At 44.0% G+C, this 10,733-nt stretch overlaps 1 long non-coding RNA gene across 1 annotated transcript; it reads left to right on the forward strand.

Moving 5' to 3' along the window:
* Window positions 1-7,869: 7,869 nt before the first annotated feature.
* Window positions 7,870-9,932, forward strand: LOC142600149 (uncharacterized). The gene is made up of 3 exons (XR_012833605.1): window positions 7,870-7,934; window positions 8,780-8,846; window positions 9,775-9,932. It is a non-coding gene; the product is annotated as an uncharacterized LOC142600149 (long non-coding RNA).
* The last annotated feature ends 801 nt before the right edge of the window (window positions 9,933-10,733 follow it).

Genomic DNA, 10,733 nt, shown 5'->3' on the forward strand with positions numbered 1-10,733 from the left:
GCTGACACCTACCCCATCTCTTGGAAGCTCTCAGCAGCATCCTGGTGCAATGGCTCTATGGGAGGGGGAGTCAGTGGGAATTGGTTTGTCACCTTTTTGGAGAGGAGGGGCTGGGGTAGGTGTTTCCTAAGTGTAGAGAGTTCAGTGAAGAGTTGGGAGAAGGTCTCTTGCAGCAGGGCCTGAGTGAGCTTGCACGAAAGTTGGGGCATAGGCAGTGCACCCTGACGGATTGAAGCCAGCGCCGCAGCAGGCACAATTCTTCCTTGTGTAGGCTCCATGACTGCTTTCTTGGGCAGCAGCTGGGCTGGACATAGCAAAGCCACTTGTGCTTTTGTAACGGGCCGTTCTCAATGAGGTGCAGAGCCCAAAGCTTTTTGGCAATGGGACAGCTCGTAGAAACTACATGTTATTATTTCCTTCGTACTGACATACAAAACACTGATTTAATGATCTTAAGCAGTGTTACAACTGCTACTGACTGCATCCTAAAGGAATCTTAATCATTGCAGAAGCTAATCAGATAGGCTTGTCTTTCCCAGCAGATGTACTGGAAAGAGAAAGCCAGCTTTCCCTGCAATGCCAAAATGGCCGTAAGACCTTCTGAAACATAAGGAAACTATCTGTGGTGAAAGTGGCTCTGCCTCGGTAACACCATTGCTGTATTTTGGGGGTGAGGGGGAAATAAAAATTGAAGCTGTGGAAACTGCATAGCTAAATAAAAAAAATGAATAAAAATGATGCAAGAGCTAGGCATGAAATAGTGAGGCACTTCAACAGCACTCACCCTCTAGCTGCTGTTGCAACTCCTCGTTTGACCCGCTTCTGCTGTTAGTGGCAAATAAAATCCTCATGAGATTAAGATGAAATCTCAGCTGTCTGCTTATGTGAAATTGTGTTTGTCCTCCTCCTGTGACATTCAGCTGACTGCAATGTATATCCCTGTCAGAGCTTCTTTCCATCATAGCCCATATAAGGCTTTTTTATTCCAAATTGAACATCCAGTCCTTACAGATGGGAAAAAATACCTTATTCAAGTCTGAGAAACTTAAAGTACAAAAAAAATTTTTAAAAAAGCAGTGTTCCTGGAACCATATCATGCTTCCTTCACAGTAAAAATTGGAAATGTCTTCTACTCAGATGGGAGTCCTATTTCCTAAAGGTCTTATCTTACAAAAAATGTTTCAAGTAAAGGTTAATCCAATTGTTGCAGCTCCTTCAGGCTGGTCCTTTACTTCAACAGAGTGCCTGAGATCAGTTCTGTAACCACCTAACTGAATTAATGCTATTGAATGCATTTTTACTGAAATCTGATCCCAGACATGGGAGGGTGGGGGGAGGCAACACTGCTGCATGAGTTGTTTACTAAAGTTAGGGCTGTGGATGTCCCACGCTGGCAGGGCTGAGTGCTGAACATGGAGCGGGGGGGCATGGGGATGGGGGGACTGCACTTGAGAAACTGAGCATGGAATTGGGGCGGGGGGGGGGGGGGAAGGGAGGACCTCCAGGTCCTCTACGTTTGCACCCTGGACCTCTGCTGCTCTGCAGGAAGCAGGAATATGAGGCTAATAGTCGTGCTATTCTCTGCCGCAGCAGGGCAAGAAGTTACTGTCGCAGACCATCTCCTCATCCTGTTTGACACCAAGGTGCAGTCAGTCACCATCAAATTGCTTCTTGAGCTACAGAAATCCAGCCGGGGTTTTCTTGTTTGCTTGGGGTTTTTTGGGGGGGTTTTTTTGGGTGTGGTTTTTTTTGTTGGTGGTGGTTTGTTATGGGGTTGTTGTGGGTTTTTTTTTTGGTTTTTTTTTGGTTTGGCTCTTCATTTCATGCATTCATTGCAAGTGTGACATCATTTCTCCACCACGTCAGCTTCGGAGTGGATGGCTGTCCCTGGGCCCAGTGACTCCATGCAAGGCACACGGCTGATGAACTTCCTCTCCTGACTTCCTTCCCCAGTTATGGGAGGCAGACCCAAGGTGCTGCTCTGTGCCAGCTTTTTCCAGCTTGGGGAGCCTGGCAGAAGCAGCAAGAATCAGAGAAGGCCTGAGCCATGTCCGATCCGCCTTGAGGGTCTCTCTCTCTGCAGTACAGCAGAGACGAATTTGCTTTGCCCAGAGCGAGCGTTTTACAACGGCGTACTAGCCTGTGACTACAGATTCCAGCTAATAGCAATAAAGATAAAATACACGACAATCCCCTACCTTTATTTAACTTTTTTTTTTTTTTTTTTTTTTTTTTTTTTTTTTTTTTCCAATTCCAGGCTCCTTGCTCAGGCAAAACTTCTCTAAGTGTCAGCCCGAGGTCCCCAGCAATTCTGTCCCCCCGGCCCCGGAGCGGCGGGTCCCTCATTTCCCACCACCAGGTGGCAGGGAAATACGCTCCAGAGGCAGGAAAAGGCGGGGGGGTGGGGAGGGGGGGAGCCGCAAAACCCTCCGGCATCTTTCCCTTAATGATTTTTTCACTCGTAGTTATCACAAGCCCTTGGTTATCCTTTGAAACTCTTTCGTACACAGGTTAGTATTGGCTTTTGAAGATCGTAGGGCTGCTGTACGTTTAGGAAAACAAAACTATCTGGATGGATTTAAGCGAGAGATGGTCCCTGGCAAGCACTGTTGGAAGTCGTGTCTTCTTAAAACTTTTAAAAACTTGTTAAAACTGCCAAAATCCTACCTGGTGTTATATAAAGAGACTTTGATACCAAAGAGTAATAAAGAACAAGAATAAAGCCGACCATGTTGCAGCACTCAACACCCTTACTCTAAAAGATGATAAACTCACTGGGAACAGCTTCATGTTAAATTGGATTAAGCACAACATGAAGCTGTTGGGACTTAAACCCTGGGCATGAAACCCTGCCCTAAGAAGCAAAGTCACAAGCAGGTTTGGGGGATTTTTTTGTAACTGAGCAAAATGTCAGTCAGACAAAGCAAAATTGGCTCCTGTGGGCACAGCAGACTCATCCCCAGGGAAAACAGCACCGTGTTAAATATAGGGGTGTACAGACACTCCAGCAAAAGAGTGCATACAGAATTTGAGCTGAATCTGCACTCAGTTCTGACAGAATAAGGATGCACTGATTTTGGATTCCTGCCTCCTGGGTGACTTCCCAAGCTGTTAATCTGTTGTACAACCACTCAGCTCAGCCGCTGTCTTTAAAAAGCAAGCCACACTCACCACATTTGGTAGGCGCCTCCACTCTCTGAGATGGCACTTGGGGAGGCCATGCCAACTAGATACAGTCCATTAGGGGAGTTTGCTGGGAGAGCATCTCATTCTTGAATGACATTCAGTTTTAGACCTCTCCTAAACACTGCTCTTTTCACACTGATATCTTCTTAAACATGTACAGGAGCAGATTTTTGAGCTACCTCACAAAATTTATAGAGTCAAATGCAGATGTACGTAGGAAAGAGCTTTGGGTCCAGGGCTGTTATAGTTCTTTGGAAGGCAACAAGAAGCCTCCATCGCCTGTGAGGCTGCAGGTGCTGCTGCTGCAAGGGCTGGGAGAATTGTGAGCAGGGTCTGGATGGGCCCTGAGGCAACTGGCCTTGGGGAGGTCTTCAAAGCAGAAGGGATTTGCCGTGAATCGTAACTTGGGTGGGAGAGCTTTGGGAGGCAGGACTGCTAGGAGAAGAGATTTGGATCGCCCTGGCGTTGCATGCTGAAATAGTTTGGGAAGGGCTGATGTGGGAGAATTTGGGACACTGAGTGTCGAAGCTTTGGGATGGGAGGAGTTAGGAGAGTCGCTGGATGGCAACTCCTGAGGCACTTCTAACCAGATCTTCCGGTTGGGGCCAAAGACCTGTGTGCAAGGACTGCTGCACCCTGATCCCTCTCCCCAGAGCTGCTCCTCCTTGCTCTGTCCTCCACTGTGTCTGCCCTATGGAAAGCAGAGGAAACTTCAGCCCAGGATCGCTGTAGGCTAGAGGTGTGGTTTACAGCTCAGGTTAAGTTAATATGAAATGAGGCCAGTGCTGAAGAAGGAGATGGTCACTGGGAGGGGCAGTCTTTGAGCAGTTAAAACCCCTAATGACGCTGCTCCCTCATCCTCACATTGACTTCTTGGAAGCCTGGAATTTAATTTTAAAGGTGAACTGAAGTGCTTGAAAAACAGTCTCTACATAAGTTTGTTAAACACACAAGTCATTAAATACAAAGACTTTACACATTTAAAAATCACAGACACACACACACTTTGAAAGTGCTTCTTTCTTTCTTTAACAGCCAGAACATGAATACATGGTCTTGTGTTTCTGCTGGAAGAATGATATAAAAATACATGGTAAAACCTTGAGCTCTAATAAGGACCAGGTTAGAATCTTTTATTTTACTTCCATAAATGCAAACAAATACCACCATAGATCTGCATTACAATGCAAGCCAAGCTTGCTCATTGAGAAAATTGCTCATGGAAATGTCAGTGGCTACAGTGTCAGCCTCTATACAAGTGAGAAAGGAAGATGAAGAAGATGTCTCATGGGCTGAGAAGCCTACGTACTGCCTAGAAATAGCAGAAATAAAAAAATCCAGTGAAGTCGATGAGAATCTTTCCATTGATATCAGTATGCTTTGCCTGAGCCCTTCAGCGCACATAACTACAACAGCTTTTCCGTATCTGATATGGGTGGGTGGCATGTTGGCACTGGGAGCTCATGAGAAGGGAGGGGAAGGCCAAGATTTGCACCAAGGGAGTTTAGGAGGGAGGTACAATTGGGGGGCAAGAAGCAGAATGAGCAGAACTGAGCATAGATGTGTAAGAAAGCCAGTCACAGTATCAGAAGATACAGTGTCAATACAGATAATTCTTGGTAGCAGATTCGGGGGCTAATCTATGTACGTCTCACTTAAGCCTCATCAGAAAATAAATGTAGATTTGTGGTCTCCTGCAGTTCCCTTTCACCATTTCTACAAGCAGCTATGGTGCCAAGGCAAATCCCTCTGCTATCAGGAGACAGTGGGATGGGAAGTCTGTGCAGCTCTGCTACTCCATTGCAATGTTAATATGAGCCTACAGCCCATAACTCCCCCTGTAAATTTACCTGTGAGCAGGGAAGAACACCAGTGCTGATGTGGAGCAGCAAAATCTGCTCTTCTTTGCAAGTAAAGCATCAGGTTCCCACTATCTCAGCTGGAAGAAGAGAGATGCTCAGTCCAAAACCCCTAGGAAGCCTGCTCTCTTGAAAAAGATGGGAGGAAAACTGAGCTGGCAACTGTAGAAGCCAAAGGAGTGCAAGGCTTTGGGATCTAGCCAAAGGTCTGGTGCAAGTGGGAGGTTGCAGCAGATTTTTGTGAATGAAAGGAGGTCTGCAGGAGGAGGTGGAAGATTGCTGGAGCATGTCAGAGCACTGCGAACACTACAGGAACTTACTGGGTAACTACTTTTAGAAGCCTGTGGGATGGGAACGATGGGGAAGGTGGGAGGACACATGCACAGGACCTACATTTTTGTGGGGGCACAGTTATTACAGGCTGTAACTGTCCCCCACACATACTTAGTAGGGATGACGGTAGTTTCAAATGTTGGAAAACAGCTTACAAGCTGCAATTTATTTTCCTAGTAGAAACCCTCCCAAAATAAGAAACTCGCCGTTTTGGGGATATTTGTGATTTCTGGCTTTTCACTCTTGGGTGTTAAATTCTGGGGTTAGGAAGGCTGCAGGTTAGTGTTCTTAAGTACTGAGGGTCTCTACCTAGCAAAGAGGTTCAGTATCAATCATGGCAGCAAAGTCATCCCTTTGCTGTTTGCTTCTGTACCTGCTCTGCAAAGACCGACTGACCACTCCAGATACACATCTCTGGGCTTAAACCATAGGCAGGAGCATTCATTGCTGCAAATTCAGAAGGTGGCTTTTGTGGTATGAAAGAGCTGGAGCCACCATCCCACTCCATACAAGACATCCTGGATGGAGTTTCACTTTCTATCCCTTCTGAGCTCACTGCGGGCTACCAGTGAATGGGATGTGCCGCCTTCCCTCTCTCTCACGCACGTGGTGTCCCTGCTGCGTGACACCCAGAGACTGCTGCCACAGGAGACTAATCCAGCAGGATGGGGAAGTGTTTCCCGTGGGATCGGTGAACTGATCCAAATCACCATGTAGGCATGTGATCGCTAATGTGAGAACAGGAGCCGGGGCTGGGAGAAAGGAAGAGCAGGATCAGCACCGTTAAACTTGATCAAGCGCAACATGAAGCCGTACCCTAAAAAAAAGCCCATCGCATCGTGATGATTTTCATTTGTTACCAAAACCCTAGACTGACAACTGAAACTTGCAGGAATCCATGTGTTTTTGTGTTTAACGGATGAATACAATAAACTTCTGTCAACCCAAGATTTTACAGGTAGCTTCTGATATATCATGAGATTAATGAAGGGTTAAAATGTGACCATTCTTGAATGAAAATAGTGAAATAATGCAGTCGATTGTTAAGACCACTACTTACCAGTTACCAGTGAGACATAGTGTAACTTTTTTCTGCTAGGACAACTATAGTCTACAAGCAAACATTTTAGATCTGTGATGACATGGACTGTCTAGGGACATAGTTATATGTTAGAGCATCTCTTTATGATTACAGGGTCATCCTTAATGCATCCATTTAGTCTGGAGGTTTTGCTAGTCTGTTGTGTACATAGACATTAATCTGAGATAAGAACGGATGTCTCCATTATAAAATGTGAAATATGAGAAGAAGATAGAGAGGTTATGTTTTCTTCTGTTTTCTTCTGTTTGGTTTGTGTGACAAGAGGGTAAGAGAAAGGTTTATAAAAAGCAAGATTTAATGAAATGATGCTCTTCAGGGGCAGAGGCATAGTGCAGTATAATCAATCTCATGTTTCTTAATGAGCTCTAGGTCCCCATCTAATTTTAATTGTCTGGAATACTAAAATACTTTCAGGCACTTATATTCTGTTCATTATTAATAAAGGGCATACAACACTTGAGTTGTTTCTTCCATTTCCTGCCCCATTCTGGCTTATCCATTATGATTCTCAGTACTATAAGAAAGTGAACTTTCTCATATTAATAAGAATCTCAAAAACTTGCAATTTGCTATGAAAGATACGAAGTACATCACTGCAGGAAGCAAAATATATAGAACAGCATGTTTTATACAAACATAGCAAAATGCTGGATTTTTCTTTGGGGAACATAATTTAATAGCCTTTTTTTTTTTTTTTCCTCTTCAGCATTCACGAGACCTAAAGCAGAATATGATTGCTTGAACTTCAAACTTGGTTTCTATAATAGACAAAACCATTTTCTGACAACATGGCTTGTTGAACCAGAACTTCAATGTGCAGCCGAGTCTGGTTGTAGAAGGCAATCTGTGTGCTTTCGAAGCTATATAAGCTTTCTCTGCTGGCATAAATACATGGCTGCAGGGTTACCCATGACATGCTGAGAAGAAGAAAGGCTCCATCATGAACTTTGTAGAAGGGACCCTCTTTCCACCAAAAATTGAAAATCAAAATTTTCAAATGTTGGTGGAAACACAGTAAAACCCCAATGTTTTGTAGGGGTATGATCCCCCCATACTTTGAAAGCACACTAGAAACTAATCTTGTAGAGCAAACACAATTAAAGGCAGGAAAAACATACGTCCTGGATAGGACAAGGATATTTTTTATTGTAAAGAAGGAAATGTGCATTTCTCCTTCAGCACAGTAGAAGAATGTCAGAATATGGTTGTTGTAAATATCCTTAAAAAGGCTCTACAGAAAAGCAGCTTTCTGGGCAAACTTTATAAACATGAAATAGTTAAATCAGTGAATGAAAGCCCACAGATATAATTATAGTTCATTTCTGCACACTGAGTCATTCTGACTATGGGTTCTCATTTCAGAACAATGCCCAGTCCTTTCTGCTTTCCCTTCTGAGAGGTCTGCTCAAACAGGGACTTATTCTTCCACAGATGAGCCAAGGAACTGGACAAGGGTAGGAAATAATGGGGTTTTTTTTACAAAAATATATTTAGTGCTAAAAAGTGTTTCCAAAGAACTGCTAGAGGGTGTAAGCTCCTGTTTCTCAAGGCAGTTTCAGGTCAGGAGCTCCTATGCAGTCTCAAGCCATAAACAGCTAGGCAGACCATTTTAAATTTTGATTGTGAAACTCTTGATGGAGAGTATAGCGAGAGAGCTGAACAGCCAGTGAGTCATTTATGAAGTGTAACAAGAAGAAAGACACGGAGGGCAGCCTGGGCAATAAGCCTCTTACACCTCATGCAGCTGTAGAGGAGGAATGAGGAGGAGCATGATGCAAGGACTCCATTACCTAGTTAGTCTCCCGGGATGGTCAAGGCTGCTCAGAGTTATCGCTGGCCAACCTCCATATGCTGTTCCAGCAGAAGGTGACTCCCTGCGGGGTTCAGCCTTCCACTTTTCCATAGCTCACTAGCAGACTACATAGCAAGCCTTGTAGCTTACAAGTTCTAGTGCAGTGTTCCCTACCAACCCTCCCTCACTGGATAAAATCCCTTCAGCCACGTCTCATTTAACCAAGGGCAAATTAGAACCCGAATAGAAACCTTCAGTGCCAGACACACAGCATTTTTACCCATTCTCCAGTTCAGAAATGGTTGAACAGTTTTGTTTCTGAACTGTAGGTAAATAAACCTTTAGTATGAAAATATATATTATTTAAACTAAAAAAAAAAAAATCATCTAAATGGTAATGTGCCAATTCAGCTACAATTATTATATCGATTCAGTAATAGAGGGTTTAATCCTGTCCTCATCTAAGTCAAAAGAGCAGATTCTGATAGCTTATTTCTTCTCATTCAGAGCAATTCTGTTCCTGATGTCAACATAAAACCACATGGAAAGGGATGGGACCCATCTGGCTATATGGGTAGGCTATTTGATTATTTCACTGTTCAGACACTGTACTGAAGCTTAAAGCCTGACTTTCTCACTTTGATTTTCATTACTCCTTAGTGGACTCACCAAAGTCCTGTTATTTTTTTCTCTTCTAGTACTCTAATTTATCAAAACTTAATACTCTTTTTAATTTGTCTTAGTAAAGACTATAGACTGACATTGGGAAGTTAGGAACAAGATATTTCTAACATATTTCTGTTGTAGGAACAATTCTTCCATGAATTTGCCAATTTTTTAAATGAAAAAAAAAAAATTCCCCCCACCGCCTCTCATGGCAGTGATCGCCATTATTCATTTGTGTTGTTACCTGCTTTCTTCTATTTTAAAGTTCCTGCCTGATAGCTCTTGAAAAAAAAGAAAAAGTGTATAGTTACTCCCTAGTCATCTTCTCCAGGTCATTCATGAGGTTACAGAACTCTATGAAGAGTCTCCTTCCTAAGCTGAGGAGTCATAATGTATTTAATTTCTCTATCTAAATATTTTTTTCTGAATCTTTGATCACAGTTTTCTTCCCTTTCCGGTATCTTTTTCTATGCTACAGTATCATTTTGGAAATGGAAGATATAGTCTATAGGAGCAGCATGGACTTATACTGAGGCATAACAAAGTTCTCTCCCTTATTCTTTATTCCTTTCCTAATAACTCCTAACATAGTTTCATCTTCTGACTGTTTTGAAACTAGTGACAGCCAAGATTTCCTTCTTCATCAGTGGGAACTCCAGTATGTGAAGTTAAACTCTTTTCCCATATACTTTCCTCCTGTATAGTTTTCAATGCTGAACTCCCATCTGCCTGTATGTCACTCAGCAGTCAGTCACTCTGAGATTCTTCTGCAACTCCTTTTAGTTTTTATTTCATGATACTTGGCAATGTGAGACTCTTTTGTCATTTCTCTTTAGTCTCTTTTCTAGGTCATTCATGGATACGCTGAGCAAGACTGGTCCCACATGGATTCCTGTGACAGTCTACTGGTAACAACCTCCACTGTGAAATGTTTTTATTTTCTCTTTCCTCTTTATCATCAGTTACAGACCCACGTGAGGACCTCCCCTTCTATCCCCAGGACCACTTAAATTCTTCAAGGTCCATTTGTGAGGAGCCTTGTTAAAGCAGCTTTGCATTATATAGAATCATAGAATGTTTGGGTTGGAAGGGACCTCAGAGATCACCTAGTTCCAACACCCCTGCCATGGGTAAGGACACCCTCCACTAAACCACATTGCCCAAAGCTGCATCCAACCTGGCCTTGAACACTTCCAGGGAGGGGGAATCCGCAACCTTTCTGGGCAACCTGTTCCAGTGCCTCACCACTCACAGTACAGAATTTCTTTCTAACATCTGATCTAAATCGACCCTCCTTCAGCTTAAGGCCATTCCCCCTTGTCCTGTCACTACACTCCCTGATAAACAGTCCCTCTCCAGCTTTCCTGTAGGCCCCTTCAGGTACTGGAAGGCTGCAATTAGATCTCCCTGGAGCCTTCTCTTCTCCAGGATGAACAATCCCAACTTTCTCAGCCTGTCTTCATAGGAGGGGTGCTCCAGCCCTCTGATCAGCTTTGTGGCCCTCCTCTGGACTCGCTCCAACAGCTCCATGTCTCTCCTGTACTGGGGCCCCCAGAGCTGGACGCAGTACTCCAGGTGGGGTCTCACAAGAGCAGAGCCAGAGTGGCAGGATCACCTCCCTCGACCTGCTGGTCACACCTCTTTTGATGCAGCCCAGGACATGGTTGGCTTTCTGGGCTGCAAGTGCACATTGCTGGCTCATGTTGAGCTTCTCATCAATCAATACCCCCAAGTCCTTCTCCTCAGGGCTGCTTTCAATCCATTCCTTGCCCAGCCTGTAGCTGTGCTTGGGATT

The sequence above is a fragment of the Balearica regulorum genome, chromosome 1 (assembly GCF_011004875.1).
Source record: "Balearica regulorum gibbericeps isolate bBalReg1 chromosome 1, bBalReg1.pri, whole genome shotgun sequence".
In the NCBI taxonomy this organism is placed as follows: Eukaryota; Metazoa; Chordata; class Aves; order Gruiformes; family Gruidae; genus Balearica; species Balearica regulorum.